The following is a 24,831-nucleotide window of genomic DNA, read 5'->3' on the forward strand; positions in this document are numbered from 1 at the left end:
CTTTAACCGACTGAGCCACCCAGGCGCCCCTGGGGGAGATGCTTTCTTATTCTCTCCTGTTGAATGTGTGCATGCTGGCGCTGGCAGCCACTTTGTAACCAGGAAGGAAGTCAGACCGAGGACAAAAAAAAAAAAAAAAAAAACACATGAAAGAAGTCAGAGCCCAGAGAACTGAGAGAAAGAAAGCCTCTCAAGTCCTGCTCAATGGTGCCTCGAGCTTGCATTACCTTTGGGCATGTCGATAGATGTCTATTATTTTTTTAATGTTTACTTATTTATTTTGAGAGAGAATGCGAGCAGGAGAGCGGGCAGAGAGACAGAGAGAGCGTGAGGGAGAGAAATTCCAAGCAGGCTCCGCACTGTCAGCGCAGAGCCCGGTGTGGGGCTTGAACTCACGAACCACGAGACCACGACCCAAGCCGAAATCAAGAGTCGGACACTTAATCGCTTAACTGACTGAGCCACCCAGGTGCCCCTAGATGTCCCTATTTTTAAACCGGTTTGAGCCTTATTTCTGTTATCTGCTACTGGAAATAATCTGAGACAGATGTTCCCTAGTTGATGCATGTAAATTGGTTTCTAAGCCATGGTTTGCTCATATAGCTCAATAATTATTTTTGCTGCACTCTCTGACAACCAGGTATTTTCAAAACATGTCACGTGCAGTTAATTGTGTTAGTAATTGGTCATAAAACTCCAATAAGACTAACCAAAAACCTAAACTCCTGGGATCTGATAGAACAGTCAGTCATTTATTTATTCATCCAACAAGGAGTTGCTGAGAACCTCATATGCATCAAGCATTAAACAATAAGAAGACGGCTACACCCTGATTCTGTCCCTTTAAATTACATTTGAGTACAAAGAAAATAGGGCAATCTGCGATTATGCATATATTCATTACAAACCACTGCACAAATATTTGGCTCATAACTATGAGTTAAATGGTATGACATTTCCATGAGAAAATTAATTACTTGAACATGTGCTGTATAAAATATGTCAAATCATTTATTTGGATGTCGTAGATTGCATACTCGTCTTTAACCAAAGCAAGTACACGAGAAATAAACATAAAATGCACACTCTATGTATTGTAAATGTCATGTTATGCCCAAGGGCCTCTTGCAAGCGAACCGTTTTTTTCTGGATGAGGAGAATGGTGTCTGAAAGGTCATAAGATCACAGATCCAAAAAAGGGAGTCACGTTGCAATGACTTCTCCATGCATTTAGGGATTGCACCTATTGGTAACTTGTCTATTTAAAGAGTATGTTTCGTGTAAATAGCCATGTGTGAAAGAACGGGTAGATTAATCATTTCGGATACCAACCTGTCATCTAACATCGTTTAGAATTCTATCTGCCTAGGAGTGAAATATAAAGATTTATGGTGCGATATGAGTACCTGCGTTCTGATGCTTTTTACGATTTCGACAATTTCGAGAGAGAAAGATCTATGTAACGATCTATCAGTTAGAGACTGTAATTGTAATAAATGCCACTCGGCATAAACATATACGACGACAATAATTGATGGAACCAGAAAACTAAGTGGAAAAAGAAAGAAAGAAAAAGAGACGAGTAAGTTCAGATACACAGACAAACAAAATGAAGGCTGTCTTGTTCATTGAGAGCCAAGAGAAGGTTCATACATGGAAAGGAAAGTTCCCAAGGAAGCATACGAGCTTTACTCTGTGTGCTCCAGAGGGAATATGCTTATTCGGCCAAGCATACAGCAGGACCGTCTCCATATTCGTCTAGATCCGGGGTAAGAATGACACTCATCCTATAAACTACACACGTTAGAGCCATTTGATATACTCTTTGATTTTCGGCCAAAAGATTTATCCTATGAAATAGCCAAGGTCACATAATTAGAATGTCTTAAGCCACACTTCTGATTCAGGAAATGGTATTTGTCCTTCAAGTCACAGAATTTACAAATGGACTAACTTATTTCTCGACCTCTTAGCTCTCTGGCACAAGGATTTTCTGTAGGGCATCGGAGCGCATTCCTCGGCTCTGATTAAGTCTCCTCTTTACGGATGAATGAGTGTTTTCACAATCGCAGTGGCTAAGGAGGAGTTCACCAAGAGTAATGTTCCCAGAGTCTGTGGGTGTTTTTGCTTCAGGAGGCAATTACAAGAGCTTTTCCGTGCTACCTTGGACATAACCAATGATGTGAGCTACTTTTAAAGGAATGTGTGTGGGGTGGAGAGGAGGCGAGCGTAAAGAAATGTTCTCTGGTCAAACCAGTAACCTACACTTCTCTTAAACAATGTTTATTTTGAGAGAGAGAGAGAGCAGGGGAGGGGCAAAGAGAGAGGGAGACAGAGAGAGAATCCTAAGCACGCTCCGTGCTCGGGGGGGGGGGAGACCGATGTGAGGCTTGAACCCATGAACCGTGAGATCATGATCTGAGCTGACCAAGAGGCGGATGCTTAACCGATGGACCGCCCCCCCCCAGGCCCCCCAGTAACCTACCCTTTTGATGGTTAATTGTATGTATTAATTTGACTGAGCCACCGGGCGCCCAAACACTTGGTTAAACCTTTTCGGCGTGTCTGTGGCCGTGTCTGGATGAGATTGGTAGACTGAGTAAAGCAGATTGTGCTCCCTCATGTGGCCGGGCCACCTTCAATCCACTGAAGGTCTGAATAGAACAAATGCTGAGTAAGGGAGAATTCTCTCTCTGCCTGTCTTCAAGCTGGGATATCACTCTTCTCCTGTCTTTAAACTTAGTCTCAGATTGGAACTATACCGTCAGCTCTCCTGGTTCTCAGGCCCTGGGACTTGGACCGGAATGATACCACTTCTTAGCCTCCATAATCAGGTAATCCAGTTCCCGATAATAAAATATATATACATCCTATTTTGTTTCTTGGGAGAGCCCAGACTAAGACACCTACCTACTGAACCTGACAGCCAGAGTAGCTCATTTTGTAGTTTACTCATCTCTGTATGAGAAAATATATCACTATTTTCTTGAGTCTTTCTTTAGTTTTAAAATGAACAACTAATGGGGCACCTGGGTGGCTCAGTCGGTTGAGCGTCCGACTGCGGCTCAGGTCATGATCTCACGGTTCGTGAGTTCAAGCCCCGTATTGGGGTCCGTGCTGATGGCTCAGAGCCTGGAGCCTCCTTTGGAGTCTGTGTCTCCCTCTCTCTCTGCCCTTTCCCCGCTCACACTCTGTCTCTGTCCTTCTCTCAAAAATAAATATTTGAAATTAAAAAAAAAATTCCTTGAAGCGAGAGGAATTTTAGATGATGATAAAAGAGCCAGTCTACCAAGAAGACAAAGAAATCCTAAATTTGTATGCATAAACCAACAGAACTGCAAAAATGTGAAGCAAAAATTAATACAGTTGCAGTTGGATACTTCAACACCCCTCTATAAACAACTGAGGAGCGCCTGGGTGGTTCAGTTGGTAAAGCATCTGACTTTGGCCCAGGTCATGATCTCACGGTTTATTAGTTCGAGCCCCGCGTTGGGCTCTGTGCTGACAGCTCGGAGCCTGGAGCCTGCTTCGGATTCTGTGTCTCCCTCTCTGCCCCTCTCCTGCTCATGCTGTGTCTCTCTCTCTCTCTCTCGCCCCAAAATAAATACACTTAAAAAAAACCCAACTTTATAAACGACTGATAAAAGTTCTAGGCAATCATCAAGGATATATAAGAACTTAAGACACCATCAACCCACAGGATGTAATCAACATTTATCAAACATTCCATCCAATAACAGCACAATACACATTCTTTTAAATGTTTATTTATTTATTTTGAGAGAGAGAAAGCACACAAGTGGGGAAGGGGCAGCGAGAAAGGGAGAAAGAAAATCCCGAGCAGGCTCTGTACGCTCAGTGCAGAGCCTGGTGCAAGGCTTGATCTCACGAACCATGAGATCATGACCTGAGCCTAAACCAAGAGTTGGATGATTAACGGACCGAGCCGCTCAGGCACCCTAGAATGCACATTCTTTTAAAAGTGTCGATGGCGCAGAGATAGCACTGAAAGTGGATAAGGAAGCCCCTGCTCCTCCCAAAGCCAAAGCCAAAGCCAAAGCCAAAGAAGAGGCTTTGAAGGCCAAGGAAGCAGTGCTGAAAGGAATTCACAGCCACAAAAAGAAGAAGAGGAATATTCAGACATCACCCGACTCCTGGTGGCCCAAGCCACTATGGCTCTCAAAGCAGCCAATATATCTTCAGTAGAGCGCCCCCAGGAGAAACAGGTTTGACTATTATGCCATCGTCAACTTCCCCCTGACCATTGAGTCAGCCAGGAAGATAGGTGACAGCACACTGTGTTCATTGTGGATGTCAAAAGCAATAAACACCAGATCAAACAGGCTGTGAAGAAATTCTACAACTTGAGGTGGCCAAGGTCAGCATCCCGATCAGGCCCGATAACAGAGAAGGAGGCATATGGTTAACCGGCTCCTGACTATGATGCTTTAGATGTTGCCGACAAAAGTGGGATCATCCAAACTTAGCCCAGCTGGCTAATTCTAAATATAAACATCTTACCACACACACACACACACACACAAAATAACGCAGTATCTATGGGACATAGGACAAGATGGTTCATATTCTGGGCCATGAAACAAACCTCAACAAAATGAAAAGAATGGAAGTCAGAACATGTTCTCCGATTACAAAAGAATCAAACTAGAAATCAGTACCAGAAAGATAACAGAAACTATCCAAGCACTTGAAAACAACTAATCCATGGGTCAAAGAGGAAGTCTCGAAGGAAAGAAAAAAGATACATTGAAGTGGATGAAAATAAAAATATAGCACGTGAAAACCAAACCAGCGCTGAGACGAGATTTTGTTCACCATTAAACGCTTACATTAAAAAAAGGAAAGGGGCGCCTGGGTGGCGCAGTCGGTTAAGCGTCCGACTTCAGCCAGGTCACGATCTCGCGGTCCGTGAGTTCGAGCCCCGCGTCGGGCTCTGGGCTGATGGCTCGGAGCCTGGAGCCTGTTTCCGATTCTGTGTCTCCCTCTCTCTCTGCCCCTCCCCCGTTCATGCTCTGTCTCTCTCTGTCCCAAAAATAAATAAACGTTGAAAAAAAAAAATTAAAAAAAAAAGGAAAAATCTCAAATCGGTCACCTAATCTTAAGAACCCTCATAAAGGAGAGCAAAATTAAGCCCAAAGGAAGCAGAAAACAGAAAATCAATATAGGAAATCAGTGGAATGAGGAGCTGATTCTTGGAAAAGAGCAATAAAAGCAATAAGTCTCAGGATGCCTGGGTGGTTCAGTTGGTTAAGCGTCCGACTTTGGCTCAGGGCGTGATCTCGCCGTTCACGAGTTTGAGCCCCGCGTGGGGCTCCGTGCTGACAGCTCGGAGCCTGGAGCCTGCTTCGGATCCTGTGTCTCCTTGTCTCTCTCTCTCTCTCAAAAATAAATAAACCTTAAAAAAATTGTGTAATTTAAAAACAGTGACAAGTCTCTAGCAGGACTGACGAGACAAGAGAAGGCACAAATTACTAATATCAGAAATGAAACAGAGGCTATCACGACAGCCACTACAAATATCAAAAGGATAATAAGGGAACAGTGTGAACAACTACACATAAATCTGATGAATTAGATGAAACAGAACAATATTTCAAAAGGCACAAAGAACCAAAATTCACCCAGTATGAAATAGATAATTTGAGTAGCCCTATACCTATCATAGAAGTTGGATTTGTAACTTTAACACTCCCAAGAAAGTAATCCTCAGCCTCCCATAAATTCTACCACACATAAATTCTAGGTGCATTCTATCAAATGTTTTTTTTTTTAAGTTTACTTTCAGAGAGAGAAGGAGAGAGCAAGTGTGCTTGAGCAGGGAAAGGGCAGAGAGAGAGAGAGAGAGAGCGAGTGAGAGAATCTCAACCAGGATCACGACCTGAGCTGAGATCAGGAGTCGGCTGCTTCAGCAACTGAGCCACCCAGGCGCCCCTCTATCAAATGTTTTAAAAAGAACACCAAGTTTGTAACATCTTTTCAAAACAAAAATACAAGAGAGAACAGTCCTGAGCTTATTTTATGAGGGCAGCAACGTCCGGGTACCAAAATCAGTCAAGAGAGTCCAAAAGAAGAAAGCTGTAGACAAATAACCCTCATGAATATCAGCATAAAGAAAGTACTGAACAGGGTATTATCACATAGAATTGAGCAACATATAAAAAGAAAGACACATCGTGAACAAGGAGGATTCATTCCAGAGATGCAAAGCTGGTTCCGTATTTGAAAATCACTCTGTGTAAGGCATCACTCGAGGAGGATGTCAGCCAAAACGGTGAAGAGAGGCATTTCAAAAATCTGCCCTTCCATAAAAGCAATTACAAACCTGGCAAAATCAACGTTTTCTGAACTCTGGAAAGTGACTAAAAGCTTATAGTGACGAGAAGAGTGCTAACGAAAATAAACAGGAGCGCCTGGGTGGCTCCGTCGGTTGAGCGTCCGACTTTGGCTCAGGTCATGATCTCGCGGTTTGTGGGTTCGAGCCTCACCTCCGGCTCTGGGCTGACAGCTCAGAGCCTGGAGCCTGCTTCAGGTGTTGTGTCTCCTTCTCTCTCTCTCTCTGCCCCACCCCCGCTCACACTCTGTCTCTCTCTCTCTCTCTCTCTCTCAAAAATAAATACACATTAAAAAAAATTAAAAGAGAAATGGACTCATACAATATGTGACCTTTGTGTCTGGCTTCTTTCACTTGGCATAATGTTTTCAATTTTGTTCGTGTGTCAACACTTCCTTCTTTTTCATGACTGAATAGTATTCCGTCATATTGGATATACCAACGTTTGTTTATCCATTCACCGGTTGATGGACACTTGAGCTGCTTCCGCTTTTTGGCTGTTACGAACGGTACTGCTATGAACATTCACGTACAAGTTTTCGCTTCTTTCGGGTATATACCTAGGAATGGAACTGCTGGGTCATGTAGTAACTCTCCCTGCCCCTCCCCCATTTGCACTGTCTCTGTCTCTCCCGAGTGAAGAAACTTTAAAAAAACCCATTTCTAAACATAAATGGATACATAAAATGGCTTAACTAATGAGTTCTTTGTTACGTGAATTTTATGTCAATAAAAACAGTGCAAGAAAAAGTTCACACCCGTTCACGATCACGAATGCTCGGAAAATTGGGAGTAGCTTCCTCCATTTGATGAAAGACGCCTTCAAAAATCTGATAGCTGCGAAACACCGATGACAGAAACAAAGTATTTAAATAAATGGAGAATATGTAAAGATTCTTTAATGATTCTCTAAATAGTCTCTAATTAAATAAGTATTTAAATATTTAAATAAAGGGCAGAAATAAAATATTTAAATAAATGGAGAGCCATAGCATACCCATGGGTTGGAAAAGTCAACATAATACGAGTCTTATTTCTCCCCAGATTGATACACAGGTTTTATGCAATTCTTATCGATATCTCAGTAAGACTTTTTGTAGATATAAACACGATTTTCGACAATGTACTTGGAAAGGTAATGGAACTAGAACAGCTAAAAGAAATAGAATCAGGAAATAGAAGATTTGGAGAGGAGCACTCCATCCAGTTATTGTACAGTATAGTGATCATGACAGTGTAATATGGGCCGAGGAATAGACACATAAATCAATGAAATAGAAAAAAGAACCCAGAAATAGAACAGACAAGCAGGACCGGCTGATTTTTTACAAAGATGCAAAAGTAATTCAACGGAGGCACGATAATCTTTGTAACAAATGGTGCTAAAGCAACTGGATATCCATGGAACATCAATCAATCCATAAAATGAACCTCAACCTCGACCTTATCCTTTATGTAGAAATTAACTCAAGGGGGTGCCTGGGTGGCTCAGTAAGTTAAGCGTCTGGCTCTTGGCTTCGGCTCAGGTCACCATCTCACAGTTGTGAGATCGAGCCCTGCTTCGGGCTCCGTGCTGGCAGTGCGGAGCCTGTTTGGGATTCTCTCCTTCCCTCGCTCTCTGCCCCTCCCCCGTTCACATGCTCTGTCTGTCTCTCTCTCTCTCATAATAAATAAATAAACTTAAATAAAAAAGAAACTAACGGAAAATCGATGGTATAGTTAAATGCAAAAGACAAGACTATAAAACTTTAGAAGAAAACATGGGGGGAAATCTTTGGGTCTAAGGCTAGGCAAACATTAAACCAAAAGCACAGTTTGTAAAAGAATAAATTCAATAATTGGACTTCATCGAAATTTAAAACTTTCTCTCTGACAGACTCTGTTAAAAGAATGGAACAATAAGCTATATACCTAGAGAAAATATTTGTAAAACATGTCTAACAACGGACTCGTATCTACAATTATACACACACACATCATAATTTAATGGTACAAAGCAAACAATTCACTTAGAAAATAGGGAAAAGAAATGAAGTAACATTTCACTAAAGAGGAAGTACAGATGACAAATAAGCACTTGAAAAGACGTTCAACATCACTAGCCATAAGAGAAGCACTGCTATTAGAAAAGCTAAAATAAAAAATTAAACAGGGGCGCCTGGGTGGCTCAGTCGGTTAAGCGTCCGACTTCAACTCAGGCCATGCTCTCACGCTCTGTGGGATCTGTGGGTTCCAGCTCTGCGTCGGGCTCTGTGCTGACAGCTCAGAGCCTCGAGCCTGCTTCAGATTACGTGTCTCCCTCTCTGCTCCTCTCCCGCTCACGCCCTCTCTCTCTCTTTCTCAAAAATAAATAGACATTAAAAAAATTAAAAAAAATTTTTTTTTTAAATAAACTAACAAAGACAATATCAAATGCTGGCGAGGATGTGGAAAACCCGGATCTCTAAATATTGCTGCTGAGAATGTAAAATGTTGTAGCCGTTCCGGAAAATAGTTTGGCAATTCATTTAAAAAACTAAACCTATACTTGTCATATCATCCATCGAAAGCACTCCTGGGCATTTATCTCAGAGAAATGAGAACTGAATGTCTCCACAAAAATGTGTACACAAATGTTCACAGCAGCTTTATTTGTAACAGTTAAAACTGGAACCAACTAAAATGTCCCTTAATAGATAAATAGTTAAGCAAACTGTGGTACATCAATACCACGGAATACTCCTCAGCAATAAAAAAGCACTATCGATACACACAACAATATGAATGGATCTCAAGGGCATTATGCCAAGGAAAAAGGTCAGTCTCAAAGGTAACACACCATATGAGTCCATTTATATAACAGTCTCAAAGTGATCGAGTTATAGAGATGATGAACAGATCTGTAGGACCAGGAGTTAGGAGTGGAGGGTTGGTGGAAAGTGAGTATGACCATAAAAGACTAGCTAGCAAGATCTACTGAAAACTATAAGACATTGTTGGAAGAAATAGAAGACACACGTCAATGAAAGAAAATTCCCTGCCCAGGGATTGGAAGAATTAACATCATTAAAATTCTATGCTACCCAAAGCAATCTGCAGATCCAATAAAATCCCTACCAAACTTCCAATGGCAATCCTATCATTTTATATGGAAGTCCTAAATCCTAAATCCTAAAATTTATCTGGAACCACAGAAAACCTTGAAGAGTCAAAGAAATCTCAGGAAAGAAGAACAAGCCTGGAGGCATCACACTCCCTGATTTCAAACTACATTACAAAGCTATAGTAATCAAAACAGTATGGTATTAGCATCAAAACAGATACAAGAATTGCCAAAACAGAATAAATGTCCAGAAACAAACCCACGCATATACGGTCAATTAATATACAACAAAGGAGGCAAGAATTGCACAATGGCAAAAAGGCTTGTCTCTCCAATAAGTGGTATTGAGAAAACTGGACATTCACATGCAGAAGAATGAAACGGGATCTCTATCATACACCACACACAAAAATTAAAATACATTAAAGATTTGAATGTAAGACCTGAAGCCGTAAACCTAGAAGAAAACATAGGCAGGAAGCTCCCTGACGCTGGTCGTGGCAATGATTTTTTTATCTGAGCCCCAAAGCAAAGACAACAAAGAAAAATAAAGGGCACTGTATCAAGCTAAAAAGCTTCTGCGCAGCAATGGAAACCATCAACAAAATTAAAAGGCAACCTACTGAATGGAAGAAAGTGTTTGCAAATCACGTAACTGATAAGGGGTTAATATCCAAGACATACGAAGATCTCATACAGCTCAATAGCAAAATACCAAACAATTTGATTTAACAAATGGGCGGAAGATCTGGATAGATGTGTTTCTAAAGAAGACACACAGATGGCCAACAAATAGATGAAAGATGCTCCGCATCACTCATCATCAAGGAAATGCAAACCAAAATCACAGAGACATCACCTCACACCTGTCAGAATGGCTGTTACCAAAAAGACAAGAAGTAACAAGTGTTGGTGAGGATGTGGAGAGGAGGCAACCTTTTGGCACGCTGTTGATGGGGATGTAAATTGGTGCAGCCATTGTGGAAAACAGTATGGAGGTTCCTCCAAAAATTAAAAATAGAACTACCATAGGATCTGGCAATTCCGTTTCTGGGGATTTATCCGAAGAAAATAAGAACACTATTTCAAAAAGTTACATACACCCAACACATTCATTGCAGAATTACTTACAATAGGCAAGACATGGAAACAACCTAAGTGTCCAATGATTGGTGAATGGATAAAGAAATTGTGGTATTCATATACACAATGGAATATCACCTAGCCATAAAAAAGAATAAAATCTTGCCATTTGCAACCACATGGGTGGACCTTAAAGGCGTTATGCTAAGTGAAATAAGTCAGGCCGAGAAAGACAAATACCATACGATCTCACTTATAAATGGAATCTCAAATCAAAAGCAAAAAAATCCAAGCTCCTAGATACATGCAACAGATTGGTGGTCGCCAGAAGCAGAGGAAATGGGTGAAGGGGATCAAAAGATACAGACTTCCAGTTATAAAATAAATGTCACGGGGATGTCATGTACAGCATGGCAAAATACAGTAAATAATACTGTATTGCATATTTACAAGTTGCTAAGAGAGTAAATCTTAAAAGTTTTCACCACATGAAAAACAATCTATAACTATATATGGTGACAGATGTTAACTAGACTCATGATGGTGATCATTTTTTTTAATGTTTTTTTTTTTTAATTTATTTTGAGACAGAGAGAGACAGAGCATGAGCAGGGGAGGGGCAGAGAGAGAGGGAGACACAGAATCCGAAGCAGGCTCCAGGCTCCGAGCTGTCAGCACAGAGCCTGATGCGGGGCTCGAACTCATGAACTGTGAGATTATGACCCGAGCCGAAGTCGGACGCTTAACCAACTGAGCCACCCAGGCGCCCCGGTGATCATTTTTTTTTTTAAATTTTTTTTTTTTAACGTTTATTTATTTTTGAGACAGAAAGAGACAGAGCATGAACGGGGGAGGGTCAGAGAGAGAGAGAGACACAGAATCTGAAACAGGCTCCAGGCTCCGAGCTGTCAGCACAGAGCCCGACGCGGTGCTCGAACTCACGGACCGCGAGATCAGGACCTGAGCCGAAGTCGGCCGCCCAACCGACTGAGCCACCCAGGCGCCCCGGTGATCATTTTTTTTAAAGTAGGCTCCATACCAGTGTAGAGCCTAACATGGGGCTTGAATTCACGACCCTCAGATCAAGACCTGAGCTGAGATCAAGAGTCGGACGCTTAACCAACTGAGCTACCCAGGCGCCTCATTTTGAAATATATACAAATGTCCAGTAATTATGTTGTACCCCTGAAACTAAGATACTGTTGTATGTCAATTATAGATCAATAAAAATCAAAACAAAACGAAGAAACAAAACAAAGACCAGGAGGTTGGAGATCTGGGTAGTGACAGAATAGTTCTGTATCTTTACTGATGGTGGTTACACAGATCAATACATGTGATAAAATGGTGTAAAAGTATGCACATACACCGTACCAGTGGAAGTTTCCCAATTTTGATGTTATCCTGCGGTTATCTAAGATGTAATTGTTGGGAGAAATTGGGGAAAGGGTACAGAGGACTTCTCTGTATCATTTTTGCAACTTCGTGTGACTCTATAATTATTTCAAAAGAAGTTTTTTAGGGGCGCCTGGGTGGCGCAGTCGGTTAAGCGTCCGACTTCAGCCAGGTCACGATCTCGCGGTCTGTGAGTTCGAGCCCCGCGTCAGGCTCTGGGCTGATGGCTCAGAGCCTGGAGCCTGTTTCCGATTCTGTGTCTCCCTCTGTCTCTGCCCCTCCCCCGTTCATGCTCTGTCTCTCTCTGTCCCCAAAAAATAAATAAACGTTGAAAAAAAAAAAAAAGAAGTTTTTTAAAATCATGGAATTGCGTGAAATGAAATGTAATGAAACTAAGCATTGACCACAAGAAGTTAGTACAAGAAAAACAGGATATGCTCAAGGAAAATAGAAAAAAGGAAATAATAAAGCTAAGTGATAGAACAGAAGACGAACAGAGTGGATCAACAACACCAAAAGGGGATTTAATTGGAAAGGTAATACCGCAAACGACTTAATATCAATAAATTGATAACTGACACAAAATGGCAAAACTCCTAGAAAATGTAACCAACCTAAACCGACTCAGGGAAAAACAGAAATCTTGGGTAAGTCCTATAAACATTTAACGATAAAATTGTAAAAACTTTATGTAAAAATACCGGGCCCAGCTGGTTTCATAGTCAAGTTCTACCGAGCATCCGAAAACATATCTCTTTCCAATATTATGAAAATTCTTCCAGGGAATAGAAATAGGAAAGAAACTATTCAGCTCTCCAATATTATGAGGCTAGTACAACCTCGACAGCAAACACAGATACAAGTACAGACAACACAATTTCACTCACCCACACAGATTATCAAACCCCCAAACAAAATGTATGCAAAGTACAGAACCAATGCAACAGTACAGATAGACGTCACAACTAAGCTATGCTTAACATAGGAAGGCGTAGTTGGTTTAATATGAGAAAATCCATTCTTTTTATTCACCGATTAAGAGAGAAAAAACGGGGGCGCCTGGGTGGCGCAGTCGGTTAAGCGTCCGACTTCAGCCAGGTCACGATCTCGCGGTCTGTGAGTTCGAGCCCCGCGTCGGGCTCCGGGCTGATGGCTCAGAGCCTGGAGCCTGGTTTCCGATTCTGTGTCTCCCTCTCTCTCTGCCCCTCCCCCGTTCATGCTCTGTCTCTCTCTGTCCCAAAAATAAATAAACGTTGAAAAAAAAAAATTTAAAAAAAAAGAGAGAAAAAACAATGATCTTAAATGCAGTGAAAGCATCCAATGTAATTCAACACCTATTTGGAATAAAATTGCGTCACAGATCACTTCATAAAATTATTTAACCTAAACCAACCTAATACTTAAATCTGAAGCATGAGAATTCACCTTTACTTTCTTTTTTTTTTTTTTTTTAATGTTTACTTATTTTTGAGAGAGAGACTTGCAGGGAGCGTGGGGGAGAGGCAGAGAGAGAGGGAGACACAGAATCCGAAGCAGGCTCCGGGCTTCCCAGCTGTCAGCACAGAGCCCGTTGCGGGGCTCGAACTCATCAGCTGTGAGATTATGACCTGAGCCGAAGTCGGACGCTTGACTGACTGAGCCACCCAGGCGCCCCCACCTTTAAAATCAGATCAGGATTCAGCTCAGCTCATGATCTCACGGTTTGGGAGTTCGAGCCCCGCATCGGGATTCTTTCTCTCCTTCTCTCTCTGCTCCTCCCCTTAAGCGTCTGACTGCAGCTGACAGCTCAGAGCCTGGAGCCTGCTTCGGATTCTGTGTCTCCCTCTGTCTCTGTCCCTCCCCCGCTCGTGCTCTGTCTCTCTCTGTCTCTCAAAAATGAATCAAGGTTAAGGAAAAAAAAAAAGTAGAAAATTTTCTAAAAAATAAAATAAAATAAAAATAAATAAGTAAATAAAATCAGATCAGGAACAAGTCAAAGACTATTACCGCCTCATTTCAACACCAAACTAGAGAGCCTATCTGTTAAGTAAAAGGAGAAAGAAAATGTATAGCCTTTATAGGTTACAATGTTCGCAAAGGGTGAAAAGTTATCATTATTTGAAAAGTACTTGGTTGCTAACACAGAAAACCCATGGGGATCGGTTGACAAATAATCCGAGTTACTAGAATAATTGAGCCTGGTTGATTAAAATGGGGAGATCCAAAGTTCATTTCATTTCCATACCACAGCAACAGACAGGAAACATGTTTCAAGATACAGCACTAATAATAGCGGGGGGGGGGGGGGGGGCGGAGTTACATAGGAAGAAATCTAACAAAGATATACATGACACTTATAGGGAAAGTTACGAAGCTCTACTGAAATCTAAAGCAACTGTTCCTCCCCAAACTGACAGAAATATGGAGACAACAGGTACATTGGGCAGCAGAAGCACCTTACCACGGAAGTAAGCTACCACATTCCTAAACGCTAAATGCTGCAATCCCACCCCACTGCTCTCCCAAGTCTTTCCCTCCAGTTGGATCACAAAACTCTGACAGCCAAGCCTTTGCCCTCCCGTTAGATGATCCTCCTCTGGGGAATTCAGCCGAGCCACGAAGGAAGACTCAGAGATGCTGACCTTAGGGATTCTCCCCCAAATGACGTTCTCAGATCACTCAACAGTAAAGTTCCAAGTCAACAAATTGCATTCATACCGTCTGAGCTTTCAATAAACTTTTAATCCTACACTCTTTTTTTTTTTTTCTCCTTAGAGAGAGAGCGAGCGTGCACGAGTTGGGGGGCGGGGGCAGAAAGAGAGAGAGAGAGAACGAATCCCAAGCAGGTTCCCCGCTCAGCCCGGAGCCTGACACAGGGCTCAGTCCCGAGACTGTGAGATCATGACCCGAGCTGAGATCAAGAGTTGGTCACCTAAGTAATCAAGCCACCCAGGGGCCCCTTAATCCTAGACTCTTAATCATGAGCAAACAAAGTCTAACAAACATCACAGGAAGACCTCTAACCTGAAAGATCGAGTCCAAAGCAAGCAAACCAGTAGACAAAGGGATGAAACCAACATGAAGGAAATATAATCTATGCAAGGAAAAGAAAACTTTAAAAATAATTATCATAAATATATTAAAAGAGATCAAAAAAGAGACCGCATCTGTGAAACAAGAACGTAAATCTGTTATTAAAATCAGTTAAGCATCAGCCTTCGGCTCAGGTCATGATCTCATGGTTCGTGCGTTTGAGCTTCACATCAGGCTCCAGAAAAGAACCTGCTTGGGATTCTCTCTCCTCTCTCTCTCTCTCTCTGTTCCTCCCCCGTGTGTGTGTGTGTGTGTGTGTGTGTGTGTGTGCGCGCGCACGCGCGCTCTCTCAAAAATAAATAAGTAAAACTTAAAAAAAAAGTAAAATAGAAAACAAAAAAGACCTCTTGGAAAGTAAAAACATGGTCAGATGGTAGCAGAAATAAAAAATTCAATAGTCAATTGAAAGACAAAAAAGGAATAATGGTCAGGAAAGAAACGTAAGAAAATGAAAGGACCAGGGGCACCTGGGTGGCTCAGTCAGTTGGGCGCCCAACTTCGGCTCAGGTCATGACCTCACGGTTCGTGGGTTCGAGCCCCGCGTCAGGCTCTGTGCTGATGGCTCAGAGCCTGGAGCCTGCTTCGGATTCTGTGTCTCCCTCTCTCTCTGCTCCTCCCCAGCTCGTGCTCATGCTCTCTCTCACTCTCTCTCTCAAAAAATAAATAAACATGAAAAAAAATGAAAGGACCAGACCAAGAGGTATGACATCTGGAAAATATAAGTTATGGAAAGAAAGAATATTGAAAGCAGAGGTGAGAAAATTATCACTGAGTCCTCTCAGAGGGGCATTTGGGTGGGGGTTGGGGGTGACATCAACCCACCACAATTAGTTACAGCAAATCTTTCATTTCAGCGCTTCTCAAAGGTCTGTAAGATACAGACCACTTTTTAAAAAATGTATTTGGGGAGGGGAGGGGCAGAGAGAGTGGGAGAGAGAATCCCAAGCAGGTTCCACACTAACAGCATGGAGCCCTATGCAGGGCTCAAACTCGCGAGCCGCGAGATCATGACCTAAGCAGAAACCAAGAGTCCAGCGCTTAACCAACCGAGCCACCCAGGGGCTCCAGATACAGACCATTTCTAACATAAAGACATTTCCATAGAAAACAAAACAAAACAATTTTTTTTAAGTTTATGCATTTATTCTGAGAGAGAAAGAGAGCACGTGCAGGCGAGCATGGGAGGGGCAGAGAGGGAGGGAGAGAGAGAGAACCCCAAGCAGTTTGCTGTCAACAGATGTGGGGCTCAAACCCACAAACTGAGCCGAAATCGAGTCGTATGCTCAACCAACTGAGTCACCCCCGGGGCCCCCAAACAAATAATTTATAATGGACTAGGTGTGTTTGGAATTTGACAAATTGATTTAAAATTTGTATGGTAGGGGCGCCTGGGTGGCGCAGTCGGTTAAGCGTCCGACTTCAGCCAGGTCACGATCTCGCGGTCTGTGAGTTCGAGCCCCGCGTGGGGCTCTGGGCTGATGGCTCGGAGCCTGGAGCCTGTTTCCGATTCTGTGTCTCCCTCTCTCTCTGCCCCTCCCCCGTTCATGCTCTGTCTCTCTCTGTCCCAAAAATAAATAAAAGTTGGAAAAAAAAATTTAATAAAATTTGTATGGTAGAGTCAAAAATAGCTCAGGCATCCCTGATAAAGAATGTCGATGTTGAATGAACCCTGCTCCAAGTCTTAGAAATTTATAGTAATTAAGGCACCATGATATTATTTAAAAAAATTTTTTTTAACGTTTATTTATTTTTGAGACAGAGAGAGACAGAGCATGAACAGGGGAGGGGCAGAGAGAGAGGGAGACACAGAATCTGAAACAGGCTCCAGGCTCTGAGCGGTCAGCACAGAGCCTGACGTGGGGCTCGAACTCACGGACCGCGAGATCACGACCTGAGCCGAAGTCGGACGTTTAACCGACTGAGCCACCCAGGCACCCAAGGCACCATGATATTAAATGAGCCAACAGAGCATAATAATGCAACCGACAGCCAGCAACACACCAAAATACACAGAGACACCTGACAGAGGAGGCGTCACAGCAAATGAAGTCATTTATATGAAAAAAAATGGATCTGTACCTCATGCCATAAAAAACAAATCACGTCCAGGTTCATGCAGACTTTAAATATGAGCAGCAAAACTTTAATATACTTAGAAAACACAAGAGAATACCTAGGGTGACCTGGGTGGCTCAGTCGGTTGGGCTTCCGACTTTGGCTCAGGTCATGATCTCGTGCTTCGTGAGTTCGAGCCCTGCGTCGGGCTCTGTGCTGACATCTTGGAGCCTGGAGCCCACTTCGAATTCTGTGTCTCCCTCTCTCTCTGCCCCTCCCCACCTTGTTCTCTGTCTCTCTCTTTCTCTCAAAAATAAGTAAACATTAATTTTTTTTTTAAAAGGAAGAAAACACAAGGGAGTATCTAATGGTCTGAGGAATCCAGATATCCATCAACAGGAATAGAGTTAAATACATAGTCACATACAATATGATATTTGTGGACACCGTGCTGCACTTCCAAGATTCCCTTCAAGCAAGGACTTGGGCCCGAGCCACTGGGGGTGCTGTGGACAGTCAGCCTTCAGGCATCAAACCCTCCAGGGACCCTCTCAGCTTCAGAGAACTGCCTGGTTCAAGGTCACCTTCCTTCCTGGGACGGCCACATCCAATGACTGGCCGGCCCAACTTGGGACAACCATGAATGTTCTGAAAAGCCAATCTAGTTTCATTTTATTTGCTCATGATACTGTGAGACAGGAATTTGGTTTGGGATTGCCTGGCCATTTCTGTTCCACAGAGCATCTGCTGGGGTCATTAATCAGGCTGAACTAGAAGGTACAAGAAGGCTTCCTTCATTAACGAGCCTGGCACCCAAATGCTCCTCTGAGTGGACTCTGTCTTACCATTTGGTTAGCTAGGACATCCTCACAACATGGGGCTCTTGCAGTAATCAGCTTTCTTATGTCGCGGCTGGCTTCTAAGAAGGAGTGTTCCAGATAGTGAAGGCAGAAGCCAGTGACCTTGTTAGTCACCGAGCATTGGTTTTGCCACATTCTATGACTCAAAATAACTCAGAGGGCCAGCCCAGATCCAAGGAGGGGGAAACAGGCTCCTCTTGTTGATGCGGGCATGATGAGATCACATTGCAAAAGAGCCTGTGGGACGGGAGAGATTTTGGCGGCCATCTTTGGAAACATCATCTATCATAGCCATCATGTACAGTCAAGCAAATTGTACACTATACAACTCCAGGAGTTATCACTTGCCCGGACCTCAAAGCAAACAGCATCCTCTCACAGTTGTGCCGTACACAGCCAGGATAATTGGTCGCCATAGCCCTAGACTCGCACCCATATAATGCTGATCACAAAAAGTCAGTCACAGATAAACATACACGATAACGCACCATTCGCATGAAGTTTAAAATGCCAAGCTGAAGAATGCATCATTCAGTGCTACGTAAAACGGTAGTAAGCCTGTAGAGACAAACAAGGATATGGCAAACACAAAACCTAGAAAAGAACTGGAGGAAGGAGGATGTGTTTTGTTTTTTTTTTTAATTTTTTTTTTAACGTTTATTTATTTTTGAGACAGAGAGAGACAGAGCATGAACGGGGGAGGGGCAGAGAGAGAGGGAGACACAGAATCCGAAGCAGGCTCCAGGCTCTGAGCCATCAGCCCAGAGCCCGACGCGGGGCTCGAACTCATGGACCGTGAGATCGTGACCTGGGCCGAAGTCAGACGCTTAACCGACTGAGCCACCCAGGTGCCCCGAGGATGTGGTTTTTAAGATCAAAGAGGAATATAGGAACTTGAGTGGTCTTGGTGGTAGTCTATTGTTTCAGCTACATCGTAGATACGTGGGTGTTTGTTACCTGTCTTACATGCTTTTGCATGTACCCAAGAATCCATACTCAATTAAGAAAGAAAACAAGTCGATAAAGGCCACAGGTCAGCTTGTAAACAAAGAAGAAAGAAATATCCGGCTTCTCCTTCCAGGATACAAGAGAACATCGAATCCCACACCAAGAGTACTAAATATAATAAAAGTTGAGATGGGAGAGCAAGCATTAAAATTGTGAAAGAGATACATTCTAGTACAGAATGTCGTCTGAAATGGCTGCAGATGTCGTCATATCATACTTCCGTGAAAATAAAAATGGAGGGACGAGCCCACTTTTCAAGGACCGCTCACTGTGTTTGTGTCATGGTTAAATGCAAGAGACCACTCAACACCAGTGCGAGGGAGACCACTTCTGTATTTAGAATCTTTCATTGTAATTGTAACAGCAGTATAGGAAAAGCGGATTTCATTACTCGTTAGATTCCTAAATTTCTGCCCAGCGTTTTCAAGAGTCACTCAGAAGCAAAGATGACATAGATAATGCAATGTTTGTAACATCTCTCTTTTCAGAGGATGGGGATGGTGTTCTAAAGCAGTAAGTTTTCAGAAAACCCGACACACACATCCGGAACCATTTAGGTCATTTGTTGTGACAGTAAGTAAGAAATCGAGTAAGCTATATCTCAACAAAGAAAACTTCTCTGAGCAAGAAGACAAGGATTTTGAAAGACATTGGGTTAGGATGGAATCGAATCTCACGGCTTGATTCTTCACAAAACCCTTAGCTCTGTTTTGGGCAGACTGATCCGTGGATGTAGCGGAGTATGTCGTGTGCGTTATAGGCAGAGAACTTTCCGCGGATCTATTCAAACACATAGGCAAAGGCAGGAGGATGCTTCTAAAATTTTAAATCCATCTTGAGTGAACAATGTGTGAAGGAGACAGGTAATGTGGTCTGCCTCCCACTTTTCCCTTCTTCTAGAAACATCTCTCCACATTTAAGACACACTGCTCCTTCTCTCATTCCACCCAAGTGCTCCCATTGGGGAGACCAGCCATACTTGTGACCATGGGACCCCATGACCTCATAGCCCTCATTCCCCTTTTAATTGGAGCTTGGGAAACAGCAGCCGTCCCTCTCAGAGAGCACACCTGATCCAAACCCCCATCATCTCTGACCTGGATCATTGAGATTGGGAACTGGTCTCCCTGCTTCCGCCCTTGCCTCCCTACAGGTGATTCTCAATACGAGACAGAGTCAAATGCAAATCAGGTAATGTCGTTCCTCCTTGCAAAGCGCTCTAGTGGTTGTCCATCTCGTACTCTAAGCCAAAGTCGAAGTCTTTAATCTGACCCGCAAAGCGCTATGTAATCTGCCTTACCTCCCAGGCCTACTACCCTTCCCCTTGCTCACTCCAGCTCAGTCTCAGTGACCTTGGTAATGGTCTTCACACATGCCAACCCACGCCAACCTCATGTTCTTTGAACCTGTCTTGTGGGAAAGCCTGTCTGAAAGAGGACATCTGACACAGAGAAACCAGCACGGTCTACCCTAGTGGGGACATCGCCTCTGTCTCTGCTCCTCCCAGAAGCCGGCTGCAGCTCTGTCTTTTACCAGAGTTTTCTACATGAGACAATATATCCCTTGCTCTGCCTGAGGTGGTTCCGGGCGAGCTCCCGTCATCTGCAACCACGAGAGTTCTAATAGGTGAGCGTTCTTTGCACAGACACACGCAGGGCAAAGTTTCATTTGCAGTCATTTGAAACCTCTGTGTTCACCAACCTTGTGCGAAGCAGGATAGAAAGATAAGGCTGCCTCCCGCCTCTTGCTCCATTCCATCGGACCCTTGGTTGATCCGGCCCTGTAGGCACCCCCACCCCAGACACCTGACCTCTAGTCTGTCACATACTTGCCCGTGTTGTCCTGCCTCCTCTTTCTACCACGATGCCACTAATCCCACCCTGCCAGTCAGAAATCGATAACAGAGAATGAGGAACTCAAGGACGTCGTGACACATTGAGAACATCTTTACGACCCGTCGAATCTGGTTAGGAAGTAGCAGGCCAGACGCGCATCATATGCCACTGACTTTGCAAAACAGCCAGCCAGTCAGATGAAAAAGGAGTCAGAGGATTTTAGAGACCTATTCACTCCCAGTTAAAAAGTCTGAGGGGCGCCCAGGGGGCTCAGTCAGTTAGCCTTTGACGCTTGCTTTCGGCTCGGGTCGTGCACGATCTCAGGGTTCATGGGATCTAGCCTCGCATCGGGCTCTGCACTGATACGTGGAGCCTGCTTGGGATTCTCTCTCTATCTCTCTCTGTCCTCCCCCCTCTCACGCTGTCTCTGTCTCTCTCAAAATAAATAAACTTAAAAAAAAAAGTCTGAGTAAACACACATGATGTTATAACAGACCTATGTTATAACTTCTTAGCCAATAGGACCGCACAATCACATAGCAGGACTGTTAACGAGCCCCATCATTCTTTCAACCCCATCATTCATGTAACAAACATGAACTCAATTCTGCGTCTGAATCAGACATTGCCGGCTGCTGGGCCCTTGAGGGCTCCTCCCAGTCTGGAACGAGGGACAGACACACAAGCAGACGCAGAGAAATAGACTGGTAAAGAAGTACAAGGCCCAGGATATTTTGTGAGCACTATTGGAGAAACAGCAACTTCTCTTGCTTTGAGGAGTCCAGAAAAACTTCTCAGAGGAGATAAGCTTCTGAAATTAATTTTATTTCTTAAAAAATTAAAAAAGAATTTTTTTTACATTTGTTCATTTTTGAACGACAGAGAGAGACAGAGCACAAGCGGGGGAGGGGCAGAGAGAGAGGGAGACACAGAATCGGAAGCAGGCTCCAGGCTCAGCACAGAGCCCAACGCGGGGCTCGAACTCACGGACCGTGAGATTGTGATCTGCGCCGAAGTCAGACGCTTAACCGACTGAGACACCCAGGCGCCCCTTTTTAAAAAATGTTTTAATGTTTATTTATTTTTGAGAGAGAGTGGCAGCAGGAGAGGAGCAGAGAGAGAGGAAAACAGAGGATCTGAAGCAGGGGCCCATGCAGACAGCACGGAGGCAGGTGTGGGGCTCGAACCGCGAGATCATGAACAGAGCCGAAGTCGGATGCTCAGCTCACTGAGCCACCCAGGCGCCCGTGAAATTAATTTTAAAGGATGAGTGGGAGTTAGCCCAACAAAAGGAGGAGAAAGATATTCTAAGAAGAGACACAGCATGAGCCAAGGCATGCAGACTACAGGCACTTTAGTGCTTCTAGGGTATAAAGGGAAGGCAGGGATGACTGAAGGAGAGGGAAGGACAGAGACAGGGCGTAACAGGCTGTGAACATGGCGATACACCTCCCAGACCGTCTACAAGGAAGGACTGGATGCCCCAGCCATGGGAGTGCATGAACACACAGCCCTCAGCCCCCTTGGGGGGGCCGCCTCAACCACAAAGAACCATCTCACCCCAAATCACACCATTCTGGGAACGACTCGAATGTAATGACTGATTGAGGCAGGGGTACAAAGACCTGATCATCTTGGCCCAACCTGGGCCAACTTTGAAGAGCCATCTAGCTCCAGAGCCCCCTGTAAGGTAGACCAAGGCGGTCTTTGGGCCTTCATTGGAGCTCAACTTCTCCTTCTTCCCACCCCTGCTTCCTTCTTCTCCTTGCCACAGGCATTGATCCCAAGGGCTCTCCCCTAATAAATATCCTACACACTAAAACTCAGCCTCAGTCCGCGTCTGAGGGGAACCCAACTTGTGACATGAGCCATGAGTGTCTGTTAAAAAACTTAGACTTGGGGCACCTGGGTGGCTCAGTCAGTTAAGTGTTCGACTCTTGGTTACGGCTCAGGCCATGATCTCACAGTTCACGGGTTTGAGCCCCATGTCGGGCTCCGTGCTGACAGTGCAGAGCCTGCTTGGGATTCTTTCTCCCCATCTCTCTCTGCCCCTCCCCTGTTCGTGCACCTGCTCTCTCTCTCTCAAAAATAAATAAATCCACACTTAAAACCGTACACTTAAAACTCTACTGGGGTTTTAAATAAATTTCGCTTCAACACCACAGCATTATCACCATTTGAGTTTCCTTTCAAACAAGATGCTTTCAGACACAAGGGACGCCTTTCCCTTACCCCAGTAACCATACCAAAGAGTGGTTGTGTAGGAGAGACGTCTGACTCTACTCTTCAGTTTTCCGTGGAGGTGACCTGAGTGTATCTGAGAAGATAGAGGTATCCCTTCTATAGAACTTCACCCGTGGCTCAGCCACACCCATCCATCTATTCATTCATTCATTCATGCATGCATGCAAGAAACATGTCCCAAACATATGCTAAGCACTGTGCTAACTTGGTCACCTCTTGCCCCGGTGCTAACCATTAAGGTTATTTTAGAATTCTCCATGGCTTCTCACCTTTTGGCTAAGATCAAGTGTGGAATACTCAACTATGGTCATAAAATATTCGACTAAGAGACTCTTTAGTCCTGGGAACACCAGTGGGTATGGTTTGCCTTAGCTGTTATAGGAGTTCGAACTCTCTCAAGGCACCTTTGTTTGTGGTTGGGCTTCCCGTATGATGCTTGCAGTGAAAGATGAGGCCCACCAGAGAGCTATCAGAAGTCTCTGTGCATACGGTGCCTATTGAGAACCCCTAAGTAGACATTCTAGACTCTCTTGTGTGATACATTTATGAATTGCAGGATGCAACACAGAAATGCTTGCTTCCAAAAACAAACTAGAAGGTTTTGCCCCGAAGTGGCATTCAGTTCAACAACATTTATTAAGCTCTTTCCGCTAAGCACCGTGTGAATGCAAAAATAAGAAGACATATTCCGGGCCTTACCGAGCCACTAGGCAGGTGAGACAAGCCCGCGATGACTGGTGTAATCAGTGAAGATACAAAATATAATAAAAGGAAGAAGCAAGAAGAGCATTGGCGGGATCTTGAAATTGGACACCTCTTAGGCATCATCTGTGCGCCGTATCTGTGTTAGGTCACCTAATGCTCATATTAATCCTATGAAGCAGCCTTTTTTTTTTCTTATTTTACCGATGAGAAAAACTGAGGAGTCCAAGGTCCCACAACTAGTAAGTGGGGGGAGGCCCAGTCTGCTAGACTCCAAAGCCCAAGCTCTTCCCTTACAACCTGCCATCCCCCATAGCGCCATAACAGAAGCATGAAAAGAACATTGCTGATGGGGGGGTCCAAAGGGAGAGCAAGGACTTCTGGGTTGAAGAATTAGGGGAAAATTTATGGAATGGGTGACGTTTGGGGGAAGGTCATGAAGTATAGGTAGAGTTTTAACAAGCAGAAGATTATAGGGAGGACAGTCTGGGTGGAGGGAACAGCATGATCTAGGGTCCTAAGGTATGGAAAAGGCCCAAGGACCTACAGGGTGTGTTTTATGTCAGTTTCTCCAGGAAGCAGACTGAGATAGAGTTAGGCGTTCAGAAAATGCATTAGGGAGTCACTGAGATCAACCCTTGGGGTGGGGGGAGTAAGGGAAGTGGGATTAGGCAAGGGAGGGTGTTGGGCTACAGTACAGCCACAGAAAATGCCTTAGCCAAGTTCATAAATTGTTCTCAAGCTAGAATGACTTTTCAGAGTTGTCTTACCTTGAGGCAAGGGGAATAGATCCTTCCAGACCCCTTTTGTACCAGTCATCGGATGTAGGCTGCTCCTGGGAAGGGAGTGTGAATCTTGGGTGAGGTGAGCAATCTTCAGAGAAGGATTCATGCGGAAGCTACCATCCATCCACACTCCCAGCACCCAAGGGAGTGAATCCTTTAGTCCTGAAGGGAAAATTCTGGGTGAAGTTCACTACGGGATGTGTGCTCTGGGCGGTAAACAGGCTGACCTGGCAAAATAAGAAAGTGCAGGAAGAAGGAAAGGATGAAGTTGGACAGCCAAAAGGGGCTGGACATTAAAGGCCACACTTTGCATTTTGTAAAGAAGGAAAACGGGTCATTGCATTTTGCACGAGGCCAG

This window comes from Lynx canadensis, chromosome X (genome assembly GCF_007474595.2).
Source record: "Lynx canadensis isolate LIC74 chromosome X, mLynCan4.pri.v2, whole genome shotgun sequence".
Taxonomy (NCBI): Eukaryota; Metazoa; Chordata; class Mammalia; order Carnivora; family Felidae; genus Lynx; species Lynx canadensis.